General features: G+C 41.7%; 1 protein-coding gene across 1 annotated transcript in view; it reads left to right on the top strand.

Annotated features, from left to right (window-relative positions):
• The first annotated feature begins 4,250 nt into the window (after window positions 1-4,250).
• The window catches only part of LOC103457075 (unconventional myosin-VI-like), a 30,595-nt gene continuing 29,316 nt past the window's right edge, over window positions 4,251-5,529 (top strand). Inside the window, exon 1 of the mRNA XM_008397002.2 lies at window positions 4,251-4,434. The gene's annotated coding sequence lies outside the window, so the exon portion shown is untranslated. The remainder of the gene's footprint in view (window positions 4,435-5,529) is intronic.

The following is a 5,529-nucleotide window of genomic DNA, read 5'->3' as shown; positions in this document are numbered from 1 at the left end:
AGACAGCATAGCTCCTAGGATCATTGGGACACTCAAACCCCTCCACCACGATAAGGTGGCAGCCGATTTTCAATACTTTTGAAAACTAATTTTATTCTATTCTATTTTTTATTTATTTATCTTTGGCGACAGCTCGCTCTGTGAACTTTGCTATATTTCCAAGATGAAAGAAAATACACATTAAAATGTTCTAATAATTAATTATCAGTCTGTCATTTGACTAATAGAGACATGATTTAATAAAACATCTGTTTTATGCAGCTAAAGGTTAGTTTGATATAATAACAAAGACCAAGTTCAGGACAATATGGCATGTATAAAAAGTCATAAAAATGTTTGATGCTACATTTGAAAAATAAAAATACTAATGGGATTAAAATGTCCTTTTAAAAGAAACTATAAATGTTGTGACTTTATGAACCAAAAATCTAACAATAATTTATCAGTTCTCTAGTCTGAGAAGAAAACTTTTGTTTAAAAATCATGTTAATAATAATAATAATCTATTTCACTCCCACAAATAACGTGAGATTAATTTCATAATGGTGTATAAAGTTTTCCCTGTAATGACTTTCTGTAAAAGAAATTCAAAATAAATATCAATTCATGATTTTGAAACAAACATTTTTTAAATTGAGACTTTTCATTAATGTTTTTAGAAAGATTTTCTAAAGTGGATATTACACTAGAAATCTGTTCTATATTTAAGTTTTAAAATAATAAATATTACATATAAGTTATGATATATTTAGTCTGAGTTTTATTCACAAATGTTTTCTAAAAATCACCTCCATTTTTAAAGTGAAATCATTTTATATATAGTGCTCAGATAAAAGCCAATCTTTATTCCAACATGTTAATATCTTGTGTAAGGATCTGGATGTTTCTCTGTGTCTCTGGTCCCCTTCATTAGTTACCCTGGTAACATGAAAAGCAACAAGTTCAACTATGATAAAAATACCATTTACAATGTATAAATAACTAACTTTATTGAGCAAAAGTCAATAATGAACAAATGAATTAGGTTCACAGAAGAAAAGCAAATAAGTTACAACCAGATATGAGCAAAAATTAATGACCAGAAATTCACATCCTGAGGATTTTTGCTTATGTGGCACAAAAAATATTATTATTGTTTCATATGGAAGAAAAATGAGATGAAACTATTTAATCTACTGAGGGGGAAATTTCCTTAAAAACCATAAAATAAAACATCATCCATCCATCATCCATCCATCCATCATCCATCCATCATCCATCCATCCATCCATCCATCCATCCATCCATCCATCATCCATCCATCCATCATCCATCCATCCATCACCTTGTCCATAAGGGCTCAGCAGGAGCTGCTGCCTCTCCAGCTAATGTTCCGGGCGAGAGGTGGGGTCACCTGGACGGGTCACCTGTCTGTTGCAGGAAATCATATTATCAACAATTAGTTCATAGAGTAAAACACTTAGCATACTGTAGGTAAATGTTATCATTAAGTTTGTTAAAAATGATAAATGACGTCTAATGTTCTCAGGTATCTGAGGAAACAGTAACACCTTCATGAGGTCAGAGGTCAAACTGATGAATAAACAGGATGGATGATCTGCTGAAATGTTCCTACCATCTTCCATGTTCTTTCAGCAAACAGTTGAGACAGACATGATGTTTTACCTCCCATTCAAAGTATTCTTACCAGTTTGTCTGTTATTCTGCAGCTCATGTGACCAAAGCAGGAGATGAAAAGTTAAAACATCGTTTTGTACACAACCTCTAGTGGGTCAACCCAAAATCACTACATCTTCTTCAAAGGTAGAGTCTCTGAAAACATTTCCAGTGTTTTCAGCAGCGCTGAGCCGACTGTCCAGGAACGACACAAAGTATTTCATATTTGAATCAGTTTCAACAGGTTGACCATCGAGAGAAACTGGAACCCCTCTGAGGTCTTATCTCATTTAATTAGCTCTACTTCCTTAAGCAAATTAAAAATTAATGTATAATAAAGACGTTGTGGTATTCTGATTTAGTAATGTAATTATATTAGTTGTGCTACCACCCCACGCCACTAGAGGCAGTAGCAAACACGAAAAGATGCGACTAAGGAGCAGATTTACAGAGAAAGCTACAGCATGTGATCAAAACTGAGCTGCGCTGAAGTAAATAAAAAAGAGAGAAGTTCAAATACATCCCGAGAGAGAAACTCCTTCCTACAGATGAAGATATGCCACAGATTACACAAGAAAATTAAAACGGGAGAACGTGGATAATATAGGAAATGGCGCCCCCTACACTTCCGGAGGGTAATGGTCCCATTTCCAAATAAGGTCTGAGGCTGCCAGCGGTCCGTCCCGCCCCTTCCTGTTTGCTCCAGCGAGGTCCTTCTCCCTCGAGCAGCGCTGCAGAGGCACCAGCGGTGGATCCCTGACTCGACCTGGCAACCCATGACCCAACCACCGCCGTTTCCTGTTTGCTGGTCGATCATCTGATGATTATTTAGAGTTTAAACCGACAGGTGGGTGGAGCGCCGCATGCTGCGACATACCAAAAGTATTTAGTTAGTAAACTACTTTAATATTTCAAAGGATATCGGACAAAATGCAAAGTTATGTGCAAATTCAAAAGACAAAAGTAAAAACAAGATGAAAACCATTTTACAAATCAAACAAATCAAACCGATACTGACAGAAATACCGCCGCGGTTTGAATGTTGTGGATAAACCGCGATCTAATTAGAATATCTACGTTTTTATTTGTTCCTGGCTTAAATATTTCCAACGTTGTTTTAAACTATTTTAAAGAGACATTTAAAATGTTTAAAGACTTTGTGTCCTAGAAAGTTTATTAACATTTTTTTCTTCTCAGTAGTTATCAGCGTTAATACGACTGTATTTCTAATTTTCTACATTTTTAAATTATTTTCCTCCTGAAACCTTAAAACGTGAATTTGAAGTCATGGATTTTCAAGAGCTACAAATGATCTTTTTACTTCTGGGAAATTATAACTTTCCATGAATTTTCCAGAATTCAATAAAATCATTTTCGTAAAAACTTTCAGTTTGTTGTTTAGACATCATTTGAATGAACGTTAAAAGTAAAAAATGTATTGCATAAAAAGTAAACATTGACTTTAACCTTGAAATATTATTTAATAATACAGAATTTCATTATCAGCCAATAAGATGAATATTTGTCCAAACTTTACCGCAGCTGCTAAAAGCATGGAACATTTTTATTAAGCCAGTTAAGGTGATGTGAAAACTTTTTAAAGTGAGTTTGAACTAATTATTTTTCATTTAATATAATGGCTGAAGACAGTTCAGTAAAGTCATATCAATAGTTTTGATCGAGTGTTTAGAAGCTGACAGTCGAGTGAAAACAAGGAAAAAGTCAAGTTGAGTCAGTAAATATAGTTTTACAGTGAAGTGCATTTCATTTCCACGTGTTTAGTGTCTTCAGGGGAAACAGGTGGAAACAACATGAAAAAGATGAAGATGCACTGAACATAAACTGCAAATGTTTTTGGGCCCAAACGTTTAGTAAAGTTAGAGCGAAAGCTGATCAGGTAAAGTAAACGGTGTAGTACCACCAGTACCACCGTCATATACGTTATAAAGCAGAAACAAGTTTAATCATTTATTTAACGAAAGGCAGCCACAGCTTTGTGACGGCAGTAAACATGGTGAGAACAGGGAGAGGTTCCTGCAGCGCCGGGGCGACCTGGAGGCTGGTGACATGATCTGGTTCTCCACGTTCGCAGCTCCGATGAGCTTTTATCTGCGACTGAAACAAGCGGCCCTTTGATTCCCAAGGCAGGAGGAGAACAGAAGAGCCTCTGGCTCCACAAAGAAACATCTAGTTTCAGTTTCAGACTAAGACCTCGGCTTACAGGAGGACAGGAGCCAAATTATGAAAAATAATATCATACAGGACACGCAAAGATGCTTACATTTCATTTAAAAAACAAAACTGATACTAATATAACTTAATAAAGGAGGAACTCACTGAAAAGCGCATGTCAATAATTACATTTAGCAAGTGTAACTTATATATTCACAAATAAAAACCCAACATTCGGTTGTCAGGGGCGGGCTACATTTGCACGCCGCACCTTTCAGATTTTTATTGAAGTATTTGGCAGTCATGAATCATTAACTCTTTCAGGAGCGCCTTTGTGTTTCTTTTGTTCGACTTAAAGGCTGCGGTTGGAAACAGCGCCCCCTGCGGCCGGTCCCGCCCCGCCCGGGACTATAAAGGCAGCGTGTGACGTCACGGGGCCGTTTCCCAGGATCGCTGCCGGAGAGGGAAGCTGCTGCTCGGGAAGAGAGCGGAGGAAGCCGCCAGTGGAGGGACGCAGCCTACCGGAGGACGGCCGGCTGAAGCTGCGCGGTTCTACATTCGGTTCGACCCAAACTGAGTTCCGGCAGGTCAGTCCAGAGGAGCCAGGTAAGAACCGGCTTCAGCACCGGGGAGGTTCTGATCAGTGAGACCGAGCGGTTAGCTAGCTGGCGGGGGCTACACTGCTCAGCATCCCGGTTCCAGAACCTGTCGGTACCGAACCGACAGCCGAACACCTGATTGTTCCGCATCGATTCGAGCAGAACATTATGACTACCTCCACTTCGCGCTGATTGCCCAGCTTTGTCTCCAGCTGCTCCCACCAAAGTCCATGTAAAAATGAGGTGATTTAAGCCGAGCTGGACCCGCGGGAGGCGGTGGGTGTGTGGGGGACGTGGTTCATCATGGTGGGGTGGAGCTGGATCGGAACCGGTCATCCGCCGGAGCTGGGTCCGAACCGGTCATCCGCGCTGGGAGCACCGAGACGCGGGAGGCTGTGCTGCTGTGGTCTGACTCCGGCAACGGGAGCCCTGCTGGGGCCTGCGGGCTGACAGGAGCCGGGGAACCGGGACCGGTTACAAACCGGAGCTGCCGCCGAGCCTGGGAACCAGAACCGGCGGACAGGTCCTGACTGAAACGGCATGCTGTCTCTGATGGGTTCGCCGGTTCTGATGGGTTCGGCTGTGGTTCCGGAGCTGCAGTGTTGTGGTTTCAGGGTTATATAAGGGCTGTCATTGTTGTGGAGCTGCTGCCATTATCTCTCCTACTGCTCTGCTTTTGTTCTCATGTCTGACGAGGCTTTTATTCTGAAATGATCCAACTTCCTGCTGGGCGGACACCTGCAGCCGCCTCTCACCTGGACAGGACTTTGACTCCTCTCCTTCACGGTAGCCTGACCGGAAACGTCACCAGGTCCCTCCTCTTCTCCGCCTGACCCGACCCGTTATGGCTGGAGTCGGTTGGTGGTTCTGGACCGGTCCCTGCTGGTTCTGCTGGTTCTGGACCGGTCCCTGCTGGTTCTGTTGATTCTGGACCGGTCGACCGGTCCCTGATGGTTCTGTTGATTCTGGACCGGTCCCTGATGGTTCTGGACCGGTCCCTGATGGTTCTGTTGATTCTGGACCGGTCCCTGCTGGTTCTGGACCGGTCCCTGATGGTTCTGTTGATTCTGGACCGGTCCCTGTTGATTCTGGACCGGTCCCT

The sequence above is a fragment of the Poecilia reticulata genome, linkage group LG21, assembly GCF_000633615.1.
Source record: "Poecilia reticulata strain Guanapo linkage group LG21, Guppy_female_1.0+MT, whole genome shotgun sequence".
NCBI lineage: Eukaryota > Metazoa > Chordata > Actinopteri > Cyprinodontiformes > Poeciliidae > Poecilia > Poecilia reticulata.
Note: the sequence above shows the minus strand (reverse complement) of the source record. Positions and strands in the feature narration are given on the sequence as shown.